We start from the raw sequence: 23,241 nt of genomic DNA, 5'->3' as shown, positions 1-23,241 counted from the left end.
TCTCTGAATGTCTGTCGTGTTACAGAGGAAAACATCAGGTTGCAAATGTGCATCCAGTGTCAGATTCATTCATGATGTTCGAAGTTCAAGCAGCATGAATCTGCAGACAAAAAGCTTAAATGGAACCTGTCATCAGTCACATAGGAAAAACTTGCATCTAGAAGTGGTTTTTTTTCTAAAGAAAAATTACTGTATGTTATCTGAAAATATCTTTTTGTCTCATTGGAGGTTTTGGCAGCTGTTTTGTTCCCATATTTTCCACTCTTTCCTGGTGCCAACATTCAACTAATTTTGTGCATTGAAACTGTGCAAATAATATCCCAAATATTTGAAAGTTCATGGTGGATTTAACTTCCTGGTGAACAAAATGTCAGAGACGTGCCAAAGTATTTGCGAGATCTACACATACACTGCTCAAACAAATAAAGGGAACACTTAAACAACAGAATATAAGTGAATCAATCTTCTGTGAAATCAAACTGTCCACTTAGGAAGCAACACTCATTGACAATCAATTTCACATGCTGTTGTGCAAATGGAATAGACAACAGATGGAAATTATTGGCAATTATCAAGACACACTCAGTAAAGGAGTGGTTCTGCAGGTGGGGACCACAGACCACATCTCAGTACCAATGCTTTTTGGGTGATATTTTGGTCACTTTTGAATGTTGGTTGTGCTTTCACACTTGTCATAGCATGAGACGGACTCTACAACCCACACAAGTGGCTCAGGTAGCGCAGCTCATCCAGGATGGCACATCAATGCGAGCTGTGGCAAAAAGGTTTGCTGTGTCTGTCAGCATAGTGTCCAGAGGCTGGAGGTGCTGCCACGAGACAGGCCAGTACACCAGGAGATATGGAGGGGGCCGTAGGAGGGCAAAAACCCAGCAGCAGGACTGCTACCTCCGCCTTTTTGCAAGGAGGAACAGGAGGAGCACTGCCAGAGCCCTGCAAAATGACCTCCAGCAGGCCACAAATGTGCATGTGTCTGCACAAATGGTTAGAAACTGACTCCATGATGATGGTCTGAGTGCCCGACGTCCACAGATGGGGGTTGTGCTCAAAGCCCAACACCATGCAGTACGCTTGGCATTTGCCACAGAACACCAGGATTGGCAAATTCGCCACTGGCGCCCTATGCTCTTCACAGATGAAAGCAGGTCCACACTGAGCACATGTGACAGACGTGACAGAGTTTGGAGATGCCATGGAGAGCAATCTGCTGCCTGCCACATCCTTCAGCATGACCAGTTTGGCAGAGGGTCAGTAATGGTGTGGGGTGGCAGTTCTTTGGAGGGCCACACAGCCCTCCATGTGCTGCCAGAGGTAGCCTTGCTGCCATTAGGTTCTGAGATGAGATCCTCTGACCCCTTGTCCTCCTAATGCAGGACAATGCCAGACCTCATGTGGCTGGAGTGTGTCAGCAGTTACTGCAAGATGAAAGCATGGAAGCTATGGACTGGCCTGCCCGTTCCCCAGACCTGAATCCGATTGAGCACATCTGGGACATCATGTCTCGCACCATCCACCAACGTCACATTGCACCACAGACTGTACAGGAGTTGGCGGATGCTTTAGTCCAGGTCTGGGAGGAAATCCCTCAGGAGACCATCCTCCGCCTCATCAGGAACATGCCCAGGCGTTGTATGGAGGGCATACAGGCACGTGGAGGCCACACACAATACTGGGCATCATTTCCTTGTCATGAGGCATTTCCACTGAGTTTGGATCAGCCTTTAATTTGATTTTCCACTTTGATTTTGAGTATCATTCCAAAGCCAGACCTCCATGGGATATTTAATTTTGATTTACATTGATAATTGTTATGTTTTATTGTTCTGAACACATTCCACTATGTAATGAATAACAAATTTCAACAGGAATATTTCATTCAGTGATATCAAGGATGTGGTATTTTAGTGTTCCCTTTATTTTTTTGAGTAGTGTATTTGTGGATTGGGTACATCTTGCTCTTGTAGGCTGGAAGAGACACCAGTCCTGTGACATTTTCTCCTGGCTTTCTCTGTATTTTCTTTATTTATACAAATATTATTGTTTCATTTGTTGAAACATTTTGTATCACCTTTTCTGTATAAACAACTCATTATTATTATTATTATTATTATTCTGTGTTTTATGTGAGAATTGTAACCACTGTGACTGGTTGACTATGAGAATTAAGTCCACGCTCATTCCACTCTCACTAAGCTGTGACTAAAAGCCCTGAGTCCTAAACTGCATTAGCATCACGTAACTTGTCTGTATTGGATTGGTGTTTTTACTCGATGCTGTAGTGAGGTTTTCTGAAATGTCCTGTAATTATGCAAACATCTATAGAGGCTATGTGAGCTGGAAATTTCATTTTGTACTATCCCTATTAAAGGAAAATTATTGATAAAATACTGCTCAGATTTTATTATGTACAAGAATATAACTACTATATTACTACCCCTATGTACAAGAATATAACTACTATAATACTGCTCCTATGTACAAGACTATAACTACTATAATACTGCCCCCTATGTACAAGAATATAACTACTATAATACTGCCCCTATGTACAAGAATATAACTACTATAATACTGCACCTATATACAAGAAAATAACTACTATAATACTGCCCCTATGTACAGGAATATAACTACTATATTACTACCCCTATGTACAAGAATATAGCTACTATAATACTGCCCCTATGTACAAGAAAATAACTACTATAATACTGCCCCTATGTACAAGAATATAACTACTATAATACTGCCCCCTATGTACAAGAATATAACTACTATAATACTGCTCCTATGTACAAGAATATAACTACTATAATACTGCCCCTATGTACAAGAATATAACTACTATTATACTGCCCCCTATGTACAAGAATATAACTACTATTATACTGCCCCTATGTACAAGAAAATAACTACTATAATACTGCCCCTATGTACAGGAATATAACTACTATAATACTGCCCCTATGTACAAGAATATAACTACTATATTACTACCCCTATGTACAAGAATATAGCTACTATAATACTGCCCCTATGTACAAGAAAATAACTACTATAATACTGCCCCTATGTACAAGAATATAACTACTATAATACTGCCCCCTATGTACAAGAATATAACTACTATAATACTGTCCCCTATGTACAAGAATATAACTACTATAATACTGCTCCTATGTACAAGAATATAACTACTATAATACTGCCCCTATGTACAAGAATATAACCACTATAATACTGTCCCCTATGTACAAGAATATAACTACTATAATACTGCCCCTATGTACAAGAATATAACTACTATAATACTGCCCCTATGTACAAGAAAATAACTACTATAATACTGCTCCTATGTACAAGAATATAACTACTATAATACTGCCCCTATGTACAAGAATATAACCACTATAATACTGTCCCCTATGTACAAGAATATAACTACTATAATACTGCCCCTATGTACAAGAATATAACTACTATAATACTGCCCCTATGTACAAGAATATAACTACTATAATACTGCCCCCTATGTACAAGAAAATAACTACTATAATACTGCCCCTATGTACAGGAATATAACTACTATAATACTGCTCCTATGTACAAGAATATAACTACTATAATACTGCCCCTATGTACAAGAATATAACGACTATTATACTGCCCCCTATGTACAAGAATATAACTACTATTATACTGCCCCTATGTACAAGAAAATAACTACTATAATACTGCCCCTATGTACAGGAATATAACTACTATAATACTGCCCCTATGTACAAGAATATAACTACTATATTACTACCCCTATGTACAAGAATATAGCTACTATAATACTGCCCCTATGTACAAGAAAATAACTACTATAATACTGCCCCTATGTACAAGAATATAACTACTATAATACTGCCCCCTATGTACAAGAATATAACTACTATAATACTGCTCCTATGTACAAGAATATAACTACTATAATACTGCCCCTATGTACAAGAATATAACCACTATAATACTGTCCCCTATGTACAAGAATATAACTACTATAATACTGCCCCTATGTACAAGAATATAACTACTATAATACTGCCCCTATGTACAAGAATATAACTACTATAATACTGCCCCCTATGTACAAGAAAATAACTACTATAATACTGCCCCTATGTACAGGAATATAACTACTATAATACTGCCTCCTATGTACAAGAATATAAGTACTATAATACTGCTCCTATGTACAAGAATATAACTACTATAATACTGCTCCTATGTACAAGAATATAACTACTATAATACTGCCCCTATGTACAAGAATACAACTACTATAATACTGCCCCTATGTACAAGAAAATAACTACTATAATACTGCCCCTATGTACAAGAATATAACTACTATAATACTGCCCCTTATGTACAAGAATATAACTACTATTATACTGCCCCTATGTACAAGAAAATAACTACTATAATACTGCCCCTATGTACAGGAATATAACTACTATAATACTGCCCCTATGTACAAGAATATAACTACTATATTACTACCCCTATGTACAAGAATATAGCTACTATAATACTGCCCCTATGTACAAGAAAATAACTACTATAATACTGCCCCTATGTACAAGAATATAACTACTATAATACTGCCCCCTAAGTACAAGAATATAACTACTATAATAATGCCCCTATGTACAAGAATATAACTACTATAATACTGCCCCCTATGTACAAGAATATAACTAGTATAATACTGCCCCTATGTACAAGAATATAACTACTATAATATTGCCCCCTATGTACAAGAATATAACTACTATAATATTGCCCCCTATGTACAAGAATATAACTACTATAATATTGCCCCCTATGTACAAGAATATAACTACTATAATAATGCCCCTATGTACAAGAATATAACTACTATAATCCAGCCCCTATGTACAAGAATATACGGTAACTACTATAATACTGCCCCATGTACAAGAATATAACTACTGTAATACTGCCCATATGTACAAGAATATAACTACTATAATACTGCCCCATGTACAAGAATATAACTAGTATAATACTGCCCCTATGTACAAGAATATAACTACCATAATACTGCTCCCTATGTACAAGAATATAACTATTATAATACTGCCCCTATGTACAAGAATATAACTACTATAATACTGCCCCTATGTACAAGAATATAACTACTATAATACTGCCCCCTATGTACAAGAATATAACTACTATAATACTGCCCCATGTACAAGAATATAACTACTATTATACTACCCCTATGTACAAGATTATAACTACCATAATACTGCTCCTATGTACAAGAATATAACTACTATAATACTGCCCCTATGTACAAGAATATAACTACTATAATACTGCCCCCTATGTACAAGAATATAACTACTATAATATTGCCCCTATGTACAAGAATATAACTATTATAATAATGCCCCTATGTACAAGAATATAACTACTATAATCCAGCCCCTATGTACAAGAATATACGGTAACTACTATAATACTGCCCCATGTACATGAATATAACTACTGTAATACTGCCCATATGTACAAGAATATAACTACTATAATACTGCCCCATGTACAAGAATATAACTAGTATAATACTGCCCCTATGTACAAGAATATAACTACCATAATACTGCTCCCTATGTACAAGAATATAACTATTATAATACTGCCCCTATGTACAAGAATATAACTACTATAATACTGCCCCATGTACAAGAATATAACTACTATTATACTACCCCTATGTACAAGATTATAACTAACATAATACTGCTCCTATGTACAAGAATATAACTACTATAATACTGCTCCTATGTACAAGAATATAACTACTATAATACTGCTCCTATGTACAAGAATATAACTACTATAATACTGCCCCTATGTACAAGAATACAACTACTATAATACTGCCCCTATGTACAAGAAAATAACTACTATAATACTGCCCCTATGTACAAGAATATAACTACTATAATACTGCCCCTTATGTACAAGAATATAACTACTATTATACTGCCCCTATGTACAAGAAAATAACTACTATAATACTGCCCCTATGTACAGGAATATAACTACTATAATACTGCCCCTATGTACAAGAATATAACTACTATATTACTACCCCTATGTACAAGAATATAGCTACTATAATACTGCCCCTATGTACAAGAAAATAACTACTATAATACTGCCCCTATGTACAAGAATATAACTACTATAATACTGCCCCCTAAGTACAAGAATATAACTACTATAATACTGCTCCTATGTACATGAATATAACTACTATAATACTGCCCCTATGTACAAGAATATAACCACTATAATACAGTCCCCTATGTACAAGAATATAACTACTATAATACTGCCCCTATGTACAAGAATATAACTACTATAATACTGCCCCTATGTACAAGAATATAACTACTATAATACTGCCCCCTATGTACAAGAATATAAGTACTATAATACTGCCCCCTATGTACAAGAATATAACTAGTATAATACTTCCCCTATGTACAAGAATATAACTACTATAATATTGCCCCTATGTACAAGAATATAACTACTATAATACTGCCCCCTATGTACAAGAATATAACTACTATAATACTGCCCTCTATGTACAAGAATATAACTACTATAATATTGCCCCTATGTACAAGAATATAACTACTATACTAATGCCCCTATGTACAAGAATATAACTACTATAATCCAGCCCCTATGTACAAGAATATAACTATTAGAATACTGCCCCTGTGTACAAGAATATAACTACTATAATACTGCCCCCTATGTACAAGAATATAACTACTATAATAATGCCCCTATGTACAAGAATATAACTACTATAATACTGCCCCCTATGTACAAGAATATAACTAGTATAATACTGCCCCTATGTACAAGAATATAACTACTATAATATTGCCCCCTATGTACAAGAATATAACTACTATAATATTGCCCCCTATGTACAAGAATATAACTACTATAATATTGCCCCCTATGTACAAGAATATAACTACTATAATAATGCCCCTATGTACAAGAATATAACTACTATAATCCAGCCGCTATGTACAAGAATATACGGTAACTACTATAATACTGCCCCATGTACAAGAATATAACTACTGTAATACTGCCCATATGTACAAGAATATAACTACTATAATACTGCCCCATGTACAAGAATATAACTAGTATAATACTGCCCCTATGTACAAGAATATAACTACCATAATACTGCTCCCTATGTACAAGAATATAACTATTATAATACTGCCCCTATGTACAAGAATATAACTACTATAATACTGCCCCTATGTACAAGAATATAACTACTATAATACTGCCCCCTATGTACAAGAATATAACTACTATAATACTGCCCCATGTACAAGAATATAACTACTATTATACTACCCCTATGTACAAGATTATAACTACCATAATACTGCTCCTATGTACAAGAATATAACTACTATAATACTGCCCCTATGTACAAGAATATAACTACTATAATACTGCCCCCTATGTACAAGAATATAACTACTATAATATTGCCCCTATGTACAAGAATATAACTATTATAATAATGCCCCTATGTACAAGAATATAACTACTATAATCCAGCCCCTATGTACAAGAATATACGGTAACTACTATAATACTGCCCCATGTACATGAATATAACTACTGTAATACTGCCCATATGTACAAGAATATAACTACTATAATACTGCCCCATGTACAAGAATATAACTAGTATAATACTGCCCCTATGTACAAGAATATAACTACCATAATACTGCTCCCTATGTACAAGAATATAACTATTATAATACTGCCCCTATGTACAAGAATATAACTACTATAATACTGCCCCATGTACAAGAATATAACTACTATTATACTACCCCTATGTACAAGATTATAACTAACATAATACTGCTCCTATGTACAAGAATATAACTACTATAATACTGCTCCTATGTACAAGAATATAACTACTATAATACTGCTCCTATGTACAAGAATATAACTACTATAATACTGCCCCTATGTACAAGAATATAACTACTATAAGCCTAAGTGCACACGCTGTGGATTGGTCTGCGGATTTTTTATCTGCGGAACCGCAGGTAAAATAACCTGCGGTTTTACCTGCGGATTGGCCTGCGGTTTATCATCTCTACAGTGGAGGAGATGGTAAACCGCAGCAGAATCCGCAGAAAAGAATTGACATGTAATTTCTTTCTGCGGATGCAAAACCGCAGCTTTTCTGCAGTTAAAAATCCGCAGCATGTGCACAGCAGAATTTAAATCACATAGGATAACATGCTACTGTACACTGTCTGCAGAACTGCTGCAATTCTGCTGCGGCCAAAACCGCAGCGGAACCGCAGCAAAAACCGCAGCATGTGCGCATAGCCTAATACTGCCATACAGGATGTTCAGGAAACAATTTACTTCTTTTAATTATTACAGGGCTATTCCCATATAAGTCTTGTACACTATGCCTTCGTTTTGTGTGTATTCTCAGTTTCTTGCTTTTCTCTCTTTTACTATGCTTTTATTGCTTTCATCTTTTTTTTTTTTATCTCAAATGAAATCTCTTTTAAGTTAGGATGGAAAGAAAAGGAAAACAAGTGCAGCAGCCACAGAGCAGAGATACCATCGGCAGCAGGAAGTGATCGAAAGATACAATTGTTTTTACTTTGCTTACTCAGACAATATTTGAGGGCATTAAATGCACAATGTATATATAGTTGTCCATCTCTTAGATACATTATGCATCTTTTTCTACAGATATGGACCTTGATGGTATAACCTGGGCATCTCCTGTATATAATTATATATGTACAGCTGGTATAACCTGGGCATCTCCTGTATATAATTATATATGTACAGCTGGTATAACCTGGGCATCTCCTGTATATAATTATATATGTACAGCCGGTATAACCTGGGCATCTCCTGTATATAACTATATATGTACAGCTGGTATAACCTGGGCATCTCCTGTATATAATTATATATGTACAGCCGGTATAACCTGGGCATCTCCTGTATATAACTATATATGTACAGCTGGTATAACCTGGGCATCTCCTGTATATAATTATATATGTACAGCCGGTATAACCTGGGCATCTCCTGTATATAACTATATATGTACAGCTGGTATAACCTGGGCATCTCCTGTATATAATTATATATGTACAGCCGGTATAACCTGTGAATCTTCTGTATATAATTATATATGTACAGCCGGTATAACCTGGGCATCTCCTGTATATAATTATATATGCACAGCTGGTATAACCTGGGCATCTCCTGTATATAATGATATATGTACAGCCGGTATAACCTGGGTATCTTTTGTATATAGTTATACATGCACAGCTGGTATAACCTGGGCATATTCTGTATATAATTATATATGTGCAGCTGGTATAATCTGGGTATCTCCTGTGTATCATTATATATGTACAGCTGGCATAACCTGGGCATCTTCTGTATATAATTATATATGTACAGCTGGTATAACCTGGGTATATTGTGTATATAATTAAATCTGTACAGCTGGTATAACCTGGGTATCTTTTGTATATAGTTATATATGCACAGCTGGTATAACCTGGGTTTATTCTGTATATTTCACTTGGCAAGTGAAAAGGTTTTAAATACTAGAGTAGGGACTGTCCCACAAGGGTTGCCGTGATGTGGCGGGATGGCTTGTACATTATTTTGATCAAAATTATGCTTACTAAATACCCTTATTATTATTACCTTTATGCATTATTTGCAGTTTATTTTTTACTTTTTAGTTCAGGATATTTGTGTTTTTTGCTTTTTGCTTTCTCTGATTAATGGTCATGTGTTAATATGCACTTACATTGTGCATACACATTAACTTACTTTTTCAGTTCAGATTCGTTTTTTATTCCTTTTTTTAATTCATATAATTATATATGTACAGCTGGTATAACCTGGGTTTATTCTGTATATAATTATATGTGTACAGCTGGTATAACCTGGGTGTCTCCTGTACATAATTATATATGCACAGCTGGCATAACCTGGGTTTATTCTGTATATAGTTATATGTGTACAGCTGGTATAACCTGGGCATCTCCTGTATATAAATATATATGTACAGCTGGTATAACCTGGGCATCTTCTGTATATAATTATATATGTACAGCTGGTATAACCTGGGCATCTCCTGTATATAATTATATACTGTATGCACAGCTGGTATAACCTGGGTATATTCTATATATATTTATATGTGTACAGCTGGTATAACCTGGGTATATTCTGTATATAATTATATATGTACAGCTGGTATAACCTGGGCATCTCCTGTATATAATTATATGTGTACAGCTGGTATAACCTGGGCATCTCCTGCATATAATTATATATGTATAGCTGGTATAACCTGGGGCATCTCCTGTATATAATTATATATGTACAGCCGGTATAACCTGGGCATCTCCTGTATATAATTATATATGTACAGCCGGTATAACCTGGGCATCTCCTGTATATAATTATATGTGTACAGCTGGTATAACCTGGGCATCTCCTGTATATATATATATGTACAGCTGGTATAACCTGGGCATCTTCTGTATATAATTATATATGTACAGCTGGTATAACCTGGGCATCTCCTGTATATAATTATATACTGTATGCACAGCTGATATAACCTGGGTATATTCTATATATATTTATATGTGTACAGCTGGTATAACCTGGGTATATTCTGTATATAATTATATATGTACAGCTGGTATAACCTGGGCATCTCCTGTATATAATTATATGTGTACAGCTGGTATAACCTGGGCATCTCCTGCATATAATTATATATGTATAGCTGGTATAACCTGGGCATCTCCTGCATATAATTATATATGTATAGCTGGTATAACCTTGGTATCTTCTGTATTTGGTTCTAGTTTATGTACATCTAGTGTCATTGTAGATTCATCTGGATTACATAGCATCATATGATCTTTGAATATGTTCCTGGGTGAATATGACATGATGAGAAGAACCAGACCTGGTGCGGGGAGAGTGATGCAGGATATGTCAGTGTTTATATATTGTTATTGCAGTTTGTTATTTTTGCTGGTGGATTAATCATTATAAATGTTCATTATCCATGATGTCAGTTCCATATTAAGTGGAACTAAAAATTGCTGCAGTACTATTTGTCCGGCCATCTACTGTAAGTATTAGGCCAAAGGGAAAAAAATACTGTACATCCCTTCTGATTGGCCGTTATACAGCTTCTTAATAATCTCATGTTCTAACCGAAACAACACAATAAATACCAAAAGGCCCTACCACTCAATCTGTGGGATGCCAATTGTGTGAGCTTTATATGCTGATTAGCATAGGCCTATAACTAATTGACGGAAGAATTTACTGCATTCACTTTAATTATTTTGCTTACACAAATAGGGCCGCAGTGATGTCACTGCTCTCTAGTGATGGATAGGCTGCATTCTCAGTGATGTCACTGCTCTCTAGTGATGGATAGGCTGCATTCTCAGTGATGTCACCACTCTCTAGTGATGGATAGGCTGCATTCTTAGTGATGTCACCGCTCTCTAGTGATGGATAGGCTGCATTCTCAGTGATGTCACCGCTCTCTAGTGATGGATAGGCTGCATTCTCAGTGATGTCACCGCTCTCTAGTGATGGATAGGCTGCATTCTCAGTGATGTCACTGCTCTCTAGTGATGGATAGGCTGCATTCTCAGTGATGTCACCGCTCTCTAGTGATGGATAGGCTGCATTCTCAGTGATTACACTGCTCTCTAGTGATGGATAGGCTGCATTCTCAGTGATGTCACCGCTCTCTAGTGATGGATAGGCTGCATTCTCAGTGATGTCACTGTCATGTCTTCACTAAATGAACAGGATTCTTATGGCTTAACAAGCGGCTAAACCGCTATACCGAGGTCCAATAAGGGAGACTGTAGCTGAATCTGTGGTTAATTGAACGTAGGTATATATAGATGGTGAAACTACAAACAGAAACAGATACATAGGATCAGTACTGGGTTCATAGAAATATACAATATACATAGCATACACAATCTGGACTAGCTAATATAAGACAGAAATCATATACAGGGAGCATGATTACATACCACCGATGCTGACACAAGGGGAGTAGAGGAATGAGATGGTCCCAAAATGCAGGTTGGACAGAAAATGGCAGACTGGAGAGAAAAAGGGGGCTGGAATAGACCATGATGCCTTGCAAACTTACCCAGAATACATTGTGGATTGGAGGGAAAACAAAACGAAAGTGAAATTAAGATAACACTGCAGTTATTACTTTGGCCACTAAACATTAAAATCTATGGAAAAGACTGAGCATTATACATATTCTCAGCAAATGACTATGAATGTACATTGGCAAGTAGACAGTCAGGGATCATGAATTATGTCGGAGACAGAACAGTCACCACTCTCTAGTGATGGATAGGCTGCATTCTCAATTATGTCACAGCTCTCTAGTGATGGATAGGCTGCATTCTCAGTGATGTCACCACTCTCTAGTGAATGGATAGGCTGCATTCTCAGTGATGTCATCTCTCTCTAGTGATGGATAGGCTGCATTCTCAGTGATGTCACCACTCTCTAATGATGAATATGCTGCATTCTCAGTGATGTCATCTCTCTCTAGTGATGGATAGGCTGCATTCTCAGTGATGTCACCACACCAATCTCTAATGATGGATAGGCTGCATTCTCAGTGATGTCAGTGCCGTCTAGTGAATGGATAGGCTACATTCTCAGTGATGTCACCACTCTCTAGTGAATGGATAGACTGCATTCTCAGTGATGTCATCTCTCTCTAGTGAATGGATAGGCTGCATTCTCAGTGATGTCATCTCTCTCTAGTGATGGATAGGCTGAATTCTCAGTGATGTCACTGTTCTCTAGTGAATGGATAGGCTGCATTCTCAGAGATGTTACTGCTCTTTAGTGATGGCTAGGCTACATTCTCAGTGATGTCACCGCTCTCTAGTGATGGATAGGCTGCATTCTCAGTGATGTCACTGCTCTCTAGTGATGGATAGGCTGCATTCTCAGTGATGTCACCGCTCTCTATTGATGGATAGGCTGCATTCTCAGTGATGTCACCGCTCTCTAGTGATGGATAGGCTGCATTCTCAGTGATGTCACTGTCATGTCTTCACTAAATGAACAGGATTCTTATGGCTTAACAAGCAGCTAAACCGCTATACCGAGGTCCAATAAGGGAGACTGTAGCTGAATCTGTGGTTAATTGAACGTAGGTATATATAGATGGTGAAACTACAAACAGAAGCAGATACATAGGATCAGTACTGGGTTCATAGAAATATACAATATACATAGCATACACAATCTGGACTACTGGCTGAGCGGGGGGGTAACTAAGCTAGCTAATATAAGACAGAAATCATATACAGGGAGCATGATTACATACCACTGATGCTGACACAAGGGGAGTAGAGGAATGAGATGGTCCCAAAATGCAGGTTGGACAGAAAATGGCAGACTGGAGAGAAAAAGGGGGCTGGAATAGACCATGATGCCTTGCAAACTTACCCAGAATACATTGTGGATTGGAGGGAAAACAAAACGAAAGTGAAATTAAGATAACACTGCAGTTATTACTTTGGCCACTAAACATTAAAATCTATGGAAAAGACTGAGAATTTTACATATTCTCAGCAAATTACTATGTATGTACATTGGCAAGTAGACAGTCAGGGATCATGAATTATGTCGGAGACAGGACAGTCACCGCTCTCTAGTGATGGATAGGCTGCATTCTCAGTGATGTCACTGCTCTCTAGTGATGGATAGGCTGCATTCTCAGTGATGTCACCGCTCTCTAGTGATGGATAGGCTGCATTCTCAGTGATGTCATCTCTCTCTAGTGATGGATAGGCTGAATTCTCAGTGATGTCACTGCTCTCTAGTGATGGATAGGCTGCATTCTCAGTGATGTCACCAATCTCTAATGATGGATAGGCTGCATTCTCAGTGATGTCAGTGCTCTCTAGTGATGGATAGGCTGCATTCTCAGTGATGTCACCACTCTCTAGTGAATGGATAGGCTGCATTCTCAGTGATGTCATCTCTCTCTAGTGATGGATAGGCTGCATTCTCAGTGATGTCACTGCTCTCTAGTGATGGATAGGCTGCATTCTCAGTGATGTCACCAATCTCTAATGATGGATAGGCTACATTCTCAGTGATGTCACTGTCATGTCTTCACTAAATGAACGGGATTCTTATAGCTTAACAAGCAGCTAAACCGCTATACCGGGGTCCAATAAGGGAGACTGTAGTTGAATCTGTGGTTAATAGAACGTAGGCAGGGTCAGACTGGGTTGCCTAGGGCCCACCAGGGGAATTGACTCTAGGGGCCCACCCCATGGCTACCATAAATGGTTTTATTATGTGTTCATTTTTTGGCCTCTCCCACTAAAACGTGTGCCTTTTAGCAAGCTGTACAGTGTGCAAAAGAGAACGCTCTCAGCCTCCTATATATCGTACACACTGCACTCTTGGCATCCTATATCACATACAGACCGCACTCTCGGTCTCCAATAACAGATACTTTCTATAAGAGGCTGAGAGTGTGGTATGTACAGTATATAGGATGCCGATATTGCGGTATGTACGGCATATTGGCCTCGTATATGACATGCAGACTGTCGGCCTCCTATTACGCCCCCTATAAGACAGAGTGTCGTCCTCCTATTAGGCCTCCTATGAGACATGCAGACTGTTAGTCTCCTATTAGGCCCCCTATAAGACATACAGACTATCGGCCTCCTATTAGGCCCCCTATAAGACATACAGAGTGTTGCCTGTCAGAAACACCGCACTAACCTTGCTCACTGAGCCAGTGCGCGTGTCCTGAGTAAAGCGAAACAGTGCTCAAAGATACCTGTGGAGCGGGCAGCAACCGAATAGATGCGTACTTCAGAGCTGCAGGACCTGAAGCACGTGACTGCTAGAGGCGTGGCCTAAACTCCACAGAGCTAGGAGCTGCAAGACAATTCCTAGCAGAGTAACTGCGAGACAAAGTTACCCAGGGGCATAGACAGGGAGAATAGTCAGGACGTAGCCAATGAGTCACACACAGAGATAGCTGCAAGGTACCAGAGGGGCGAGCAGAGAGTAGTCAGGTCACAGGCAGTGAGTCATACACAGATAATAACGCAGTACAAAATCAACAGTCAAACTCACAACGGGAAACAGAGCCGGGTCAGAACCATATAAACAAGCTATAACAACGAACAGGCACACAGAGGTCAGCACACTCGGCCAAAGGCAAAAGTATAACTGGCAGGGATTGAAGCTTCCCAGGGGTTTAAGAAGCTCTCCCAGAACCAGAAAGAGGCCACAATCATTAACCCCAGGTGTGCAGGTCAAAACCTGCACAGAGCTCCAGACATTAACCCCCAGTGTGCAGCTCAAAAACCTGCACTGGGATCATGACATTGCCTCTGTACAGACCGCACTCTCTGCCTATGTACGGCATACAGGAGGATGATAGTGCGGTCTGTACGGTCGGTATATTGGCCTCATATGACATATTAGGCCATATAAGAATGTGGTGCGTGTGTATCTTATCTAGGAGGCACTGGCAGAGATTGTGATCTGTGATGCTGCATCATGTCATGTGTATGACCAGTGCCAGATTTGGGATTTGGATGTTTCACCCCCAGCAGTTTGCCCCCAGCAGTTCGCCCCCAAATATTTCACACCCAGCAGTTGGCCCCCGGATGTTTCGTCCCCAGCAGATCGCCCCCGGGTGTTTCGCCCCCAAGCAGTTCCCCCCGGATATTTCGCCCCCAGATTTTTAACCCCGGGCAGTTCACCCCCGGATTTTTCGCCCCAGCAGTTTACCCCCGGATGTGTATACACTGTTTTGCCATGTTTTGCCTATATTGCGAAATATCCGGGGGCGAACTGCTGGGGCGAAATGTGCGGGGGGGGGGCGAAATGTACCTGGGGCGAACTGCTGGATGCAAATTGCTGGGGGCAAACTGCTGGGGACGAAACTTCCTAAAACCGCCAGATTTAGGCAAAGTGGGGCGCTGAATCAGTGTGATCGACAATATTGAAGTCGTTCAACACTTGTTTCCCGGCCTCTTTCCACCGTCTGAGAAAGAATGATGGGGACAGAACAATCACTAATGGATTAATCTGTCCCCATACAGTATCATGTTATCAGCAGCACATCTACAGTTTCCATATAATATAATGTCCCCCATAGTCCTCCATATAATATATTCTGCCCCATAGTCCTCCATATAGTTTAATACACTCCTCATAGTGCTCCATATAGTATAATAGACCGCCAGTCATCCATGTAGTACAATTCACTTCCCATAGTATAATGCACCCCATAGTTCTTCATATAGTATAATGTATTCCCCATAGTCCTCGGCAGTTTAATGCAGCCCACATATAACATAATGCAGCCACCCCATAGAACATAATGCAGCCACCCCACAGAGTATAATGCAGCCCTGCCATACAATATAATGTAACCCCCATAGAATATAATGCAGCCCCCCTCTTATAGTATAATGCAGCCACCCCTTAGAGCATAATGTAGCCACCCCACAGAATACAATGTAACCCCGCATAGAATATAATGCAGCCCCCTCATATAGTATAATGCAGCCCCTCCATAGAATATATGGCAGCCCCTGATATAGTGTAATGTAGCCCCTCCATAGAATACAATGTAGCCCTCCTCATATAGTATAATGCAGCCCCAATAGAATATAATGTAGCCTCCTCATGAAGTATAATAAAGCCCCCCTACAATATAATCTAGCCCCCCATAAAATATAATGCAGCCCCCCATAGAATACAATGTAGCCTCCTCATATAGTATAATGTAGCCCCTTCATAGAAAGATGCGATCACCACCATAGAATATAGTAAAGATAATACAGCCCCCACAGAATATAATGTAGCCCTGAATAGAAATAATACAGCCCACCTCCCCATAGAATATAATGTAGCCCCCCATATTATATAACACAGCCTCCCCCATAGAATATAATGTATAATGTACCCCCCATGGTATATAACACAGCCTCATAGTATATAATACAGCTCCACATGGTATATAGCACAGCACCATGGCATACAGCACAGCCCCCCATTGGTATACAGCACAGCCCCTCATTGGTATACAGCACAGCGCCATGGTATACAGCATGGCCCACATGGTATTAAGCACAGCCCCACATGGTATAAAGCACAGGCCCACATGGTACACAGCACAGCCCCCCATTGGTATACAGCACAGCCCCCCATTGGTATACAGCACAGCCCCCCATTGGTGTACAGCACAGCCCCACATGGTATACAGCACAGCCCCACATGTTATAAAGCACAAGCCCACATGGTATAAAGCACAGCCCCACATGGTATATATCACATCATCACATGGTTTACAGCACAGCCCCCCATTGGTATACAGCACAGCCCCCCATTGGTTTACAGCACAGCCCCATGGTATACAGCACAGCCCCACATGGTATAAAGCACAGCATCACATGGTATGCAGCACAGCAACACATGGTATACAGCACCATGGTATACAGCACAGCCCCACATGATATACAGCACAGGCCTCTTCCTCCTCTGGACCCCTCTTCCCTTCTCTTCCTCCTCCGGACCTCTCTGGCCTCCTCTTACTTCTCCAGACCCCTCTTCCCACCTCTGGACCCCTCTGGCCTCCTCTTCCTCCTCCGGACCCCTCTGGCCTCCTCCGGACCCCTCTTCCCTCCTCCTGACCCCTCTGGCCTCCTCTTCCTCCTCCGGACCCCTCTTCCCTCCTCTGTACCCCTCTGGCCTCCTCTTCCTCTTCCCTCCTCTTCCTCCTCCAGACCCCTCTGGCCTCCTCTTCCTTCTCTGGACCCCTCTGGCCTCCTCTCCCTCCTCTGGACCCCTCTGGCGTCCCTCTAGTGATGGATAGGCTGCATTCTCAGTGATGTTACTGCTCTTTAGGGATGGCTAGGCTACATTCTCAGTGATGTCGCTGCTCTCTAGTGATGGATAGGCTGCATTCTCAGTGATGTCACTGCTCTCTAGTGATGGATAGGCTGCATTCTCAGTGATGTCGCTGCTCTCTAGTGATGATAGGATGCTTTCTCAGTGATGTCACCGCTCTCTAGTGATGGATAGGCTGCATTCTCAGTAATGTCAGCGCTCTCTAGTGATGAATAGGCTGTATTCTCAGTGATGTCACCGCTCTCTAGTGATGGATAGGCTGCATTCTCAGTGATGTCATCACTTTCTAGTGATGGATAGGCTGCATTCTCAGTGATGTCACTGCTCTCTAGTGATGGATAGGCTGCATTCTCAGTGATGTCACTGTTCTCTAGTGATGGACAGGCTGCATTTTAGTGATGTCACTGTTCTCTAGTGAATGGATAGGCTGCATTCTCAGTGATGTCACCGCTCTAGTGATGGATAGGCTGTATTCTCAGTGATGTCGCTGCTCTCTAGTGATGATAGGCTGCTTTCTCAGAGATGTCACTGCTCTCTAGTGATGGATAGGCTGCATTCTCAGTAATGTCAGCGCTCTCTAGTGATAAATAGGCTGCATTCTCAGTGATGTCACCGCTCTCTAGTGATGGAAAGGCTGCATTCTCAGTGATGTCACCACTTTCTAGTGATGGATAGGCTGCATTCTCAGTGATGTCACCGCTCTCTAGTGATGGATATGCTGCATTCTCAGTGATGTCGCTGCTCTCTAGTGATGGATAGGCTGCATTCTCAGTGATGTCACCGCTCTCTAGTGATGGATAGGCTGCATTCTCAGTGATGTCACCGCCCTCTAGTGATGGATAGGCTGCATTCTCAGTGATGTCACTGCTCTCTAGTGAATGGATAGGCTGCATTCTCAGTGATGTCACCGCTCTCTAGTGAATGGATAGGCTGCATTCTCAGTGATGTCACTGCCCTCTAGTGATGGCTAGGCTGCATTCTCAGTGATGTCACCGCTCTCTAGTGATGGATAGGCTGCATTCTCAGTGATGTCACTGCTCTCTAGTGATGGATAGGCTGCATTCTCAGTGATGTCACTGCTCTCTAGTGATGGATAGGCTGCATTCTCAGTGATGTCACCGCTCTCTAGTGATGGATAGGCTGCATTCTCAGTGATGTCACTGCTCTCTAGTGATGGATAGGCTGCATTCTCATTGATGTCACTGTTCTCTAGTGAATGGATAGGCTGCATTCTCAGTGATGACACCACTCTCTAGTGAATGGATAGGCTGCATTCTCAGTGATGTCACCTTCAATAGGGCCTTCTGTACTGGATATTGCAGACAGCAGCTACAGTCTGGTCAGACACTTGTACATCTTTTACTATTACTGTGCCATGTATTCAGATTATCAGAAAAATTGTGAAGACAGGACATTTCTACATGTAAACATTCTGAGTCTCTTTTAAGTTTACTTCTTTGTGTATTTGGATCCTCTGTAACATTTGTCGATGTTTATATGAATATTCTGTGCGCGCGGTGACAGAACAATAAGCAATCACTCTCCGCGGTATGAAAATAGATCTCTTATGATGACATTACAATGGAGGGTACATGAATAATCGTCTGCAAACAATACACTAATATAAAAGTGGGAAAAAAGGTCTGGGGGAATCCTGCCATTATCCTGATGAAACAATAGTGGGAGTAGTAGTTATAAGCAGGAATGTGGCATTGTCCTTGGCACAGCTGCCACAAAGCTGCCACTGCCACTTCCTCCTTTTAGTCCAGTTTATCTATTCTCTGGGACCATGTGATAGAAATTGGGGATCGTAGGAATGAATGGGGTCCCTACTATACAAGCAACCCATGTAGCTGACTTTGGGCTCTTAGAGAAAGTACAACCATAGCTGAACCTGTTAGGCAATGGTCATGGAAAGTCCTATGCTTGGTGGCATAGGACTGGACAAATAGCAACCCAGAGACCAGGTGCAGCACAAGAGAAGTATTATAAAAAGGAATATGAGGCTGTATGATATGTTTTACCTGGCCAGGTTGATGTTTTAAGTCCCGGATGTGAGTAACCAATTATTTTTCACCTTGGTCAGATGGCCTTGGTGCAGCAGATGCATCAGTAGGAACAGCAGAGGCTGATGAGATAGAGTTGGAACTACATCAACCGATGAAGCAGAGTTGTGATCCACGATAAAGCAGAGTTGGAGTCACAGCAACTTATATAGCTGAGTTTAGTTACACAAGAGATTTAAAGTAGTGGAATAGGCACAAGTGATATAGCAGAGCTGATTCAGTGATGAGGAAGAGGTGAAGGAGAGCTGAATTTGCAATGGAGATCAAAGGTAGATCTAGCTCAGAGATATAGCAGAGGTAACCCAGTGATGACATGTAGCTGTAACAGAGCTAAGTTTGCAGTGGAATTACAAGGGCAGAACTGTACGGCAATGCAGCAGAGCTAGCCCAGCAATGAGGAGCAGGTGTAGAAGTGCTTGGTTTGCAATAAAGTCCAATGTTTAAGTGTAGGCTAAACAATGTAGAAAGAAACCCACAGTAATGGCAATGATGCCAAGTAACTGAATAGTTAGGTAGTGACTTACTGTCTGAGCTGGGCTATGTGCCCGGTGAAAGTCAAGTCACAGAAGCAATATGGTTGCCACTGCAAAATGAGGAGCAGAGGGAGGGACTCGGTGACAGAAGACACAGCGCCTTGTGCATTACTCACAAGAGTTAACACTTTTATTAGGTAGTAAATCTATTGGTTATTGCCCGATATAACGAGTGTGTAAAACTATCAGAAAGAGAGCTGTGGACAGGTTAAGCATGGTGGACATCCTTCTATACTAACATATATATATACACTAGTCAATGTGTCAACCATTTTCTTCTGAAATCTTGGTTGCCACCTTGGAAGGACCGAAATCAAGAAAGGCTTCAAGCAAGAAGTGACTGGAAAATCCAACCCATCTCTGTACATGACATATCTTCTGTTTTTGGAATTTAGAATGGTTTAATTACACTAAAAGCTTAACAATGTAACTAATTACTATTGACAATCCTCGTTATCTGCGGTTGCGGGGGAGGGGGCCGTTCCTTAATAGTTCAGCAGTGAACCTTCTCGCGCCCGTTGTAAGCGAATGAAACAAACGAACGTTATTAACAAATGTCAGAGCAATTAATGTTGTCACGTTGTATTCCGGCTGTCTGTTCGCGCACATTGGGTGGGATGCATCTATCATTAGAGGGTATCTGTTCTCTATCATTTAGATGATGACTACGACAAGATGTCAGCCTCGCCTTTGTCAGCTCTCGTCACGGTAAATGCGACGCCGACGACACCGATGCAGAAAACCTTACAAGCGGCTGCATTGTACGCAGCTTTCAATCAGTCGGAGGTGACATTTGTCATCTCGTAATCTTCTGAAGTTCTTCTACTCTTTGCATTTGCAGAATTATCTATATGATCTAGGAGACATTGTTGGGGCACAATGAGCAGCTCGATAACGGACTGGCGTGATTAAAGGCGGTGTCTGACCCTAAGGCCATGTTCACACGTAGCGTAAATGCCGTGATTTTTTTTTTGCTCAGAAAATCCACTGTTTCACAGTTCAAGCAATGTGGATGTGATTTTAAGAAAACTCGTATCCCCTCTGTGTTCAGAGACGCTGCGGAACTGCGCGGGTGTTTGATGCATTTTATGTTTAGTAAGGCCTCTTTCACACTTCCGTTTTTTACAATCAGTCACAATCCGCCAGGTTTTGAAAAAAACGGATCCTCAATTTTTTTTTGAGGATCCGTTTTTTTCCCATTGACTTGCATTAATGGAGGATTGTGACGGATTGCTGTCCGTTGCATCCGTTTTTTGTGAGGATCCGCCAAAAGTTTCTGTCCGTCACCATCCTCAAAGATTTCAGAACGGAGCTTGTAATGTTTTTTTCTCTGGCGGATCCTCCAGACACTCATTTAACCCAAAATTCTTTCTGGGTGCCGGACAAAAATAAAAAAATTCTCTCTCTCTCTCTCGCCAGCGATTCCTTTAAATTTCTTCATTTTCAGGATCCGTCTGAAAACGGATCCTCTGCCATCTGTTCACATCAGTTTAGAACGGATCCGCTTGTCCGCCTTTTTGGCGGATTATAACTGATGCAAAAAACTGAAGTGTGAAAGAGGCCTTAGGGTTCTATGGGGAGCGTGAGAAAATGCATCTAAAAGAACGCACCTCTGTTTGTAAATGCAGAATCCCAGCATTTCTGCACTTCAAAAAATGCTGCACTAAAAGTACATGAAAAAAGGTGAAAAAACTGCAAAAAAAGCATAAATCTGGGCAGATTGGTAGGGCATATTTTGGTGTGAGAACTTGCAGAAAAAAGAAACCGTGATAAAAAAGCAGCGTGAGAACATGACAAGAAGAGAGCTATGAAGGGGCCGATGTTGGAAGGAGTTATTGTGCAAATCATGAATAATCTCTATACAGTAAGTCTGCCTTTTATTTAGATAGATAGATAATAGATAGATAGATAGATGATAGATAGATAATAGATAGATAGATAATAGATAGATAGATGATAGATAGATAATAGATAGATAGATAGATGAAAGACAGATATTAGATAGACAGACGGATGGACAATAAATATCTTCATGTTGATGCTTCTTGTGACAGACGATCAGTCACCCCATTGTATAAATATCCAGAGGATAGCCGTCCTGCCATGTGAGGTGGGCAGGCTGCCAGCACCATGTCTGCGGTAGATCTGATGGACTGTATGGAGCGGGTCTGGAGTTGTGGAATTCACTTTCCCATATAGGAATGCCGGGAAGATTACATTAGTCCCTGGCTTTTGACTTTTAGACAATAGCGATCTACACAATGTGTAATTCAATCTAGTCCAGAGCACTGATAATTCTCCTGATGGGATTGATATATAAGGACTGATTCATCCACAAGAGAAGCGGAAGATAAATTAGGAATGATCCCTAAGAAAAAAGATGCCCATAACTGAATCGATTGACATTATTGAGAGAGACAGACACAGAGAGAGATGGATGGATACAAGGAAACAAAAACTGACCAGAAGCTCCATGGAGAATAAAGCAA

At 40.3% G+C, this 23,241-nt stretch overlaps 1 protein-coding gene and 1 long non-coding RNA gene across 3 annotated transcripts in view; one reads left to right on the top strand and one right to left on the bottom strand.

Moving 5' to 3' along the window:
* FGGY (FGGY carbohydrate kinase domain containing) overlaps positions 1-13,635 on the bottom strand; it is a 366,153-nt gene extending 352,518 nt beyond the window's left edge. The window contains exon 1 of one of the 2 annotated variants that reach the window (XM_073544587.1): positions 13,586-13,635. The gene's annotated coding sequence lies outside the window, so the exon portion shown is untranslated. Of the gene's footprint in view, positions 1-12,254; positions 12,314-13,585 lie in introns of those variants that run through there. The other variant, XM_073544585.1, reaches the window with a different exon arrangement.
* LOC141048718 (uncharacterized) overlaps positions 1-23,241 on the top strand; it is a 71,027-nt gene that overhangs the window by 20,348 nt on the left and 27,438 nt on the right. The window lies entirely within an intron of this gene.

This window comes from Dendrobates tinctorius, unplaced genomic scaffold, assembly GCF_039654945.1.
Source record: "Dendrobates tinctorius isolate UK_male_01 unplaced genomic scaffold, ASM3965494v1 ptg000138l, whole genome shotgun sequence".
Classification (NCBI taxonomy): Eukaryota; Metazoa; Chordata; class Amphibia; order Anura; family Dendrobatidae; genus Dendrobates; species Dendrobates tinctorius.
The sequence above is the reverse complement of the archived record's forward strand: the minus strand, read 5'-3'. Positions and strand labels throughout refer to the sequence as shown.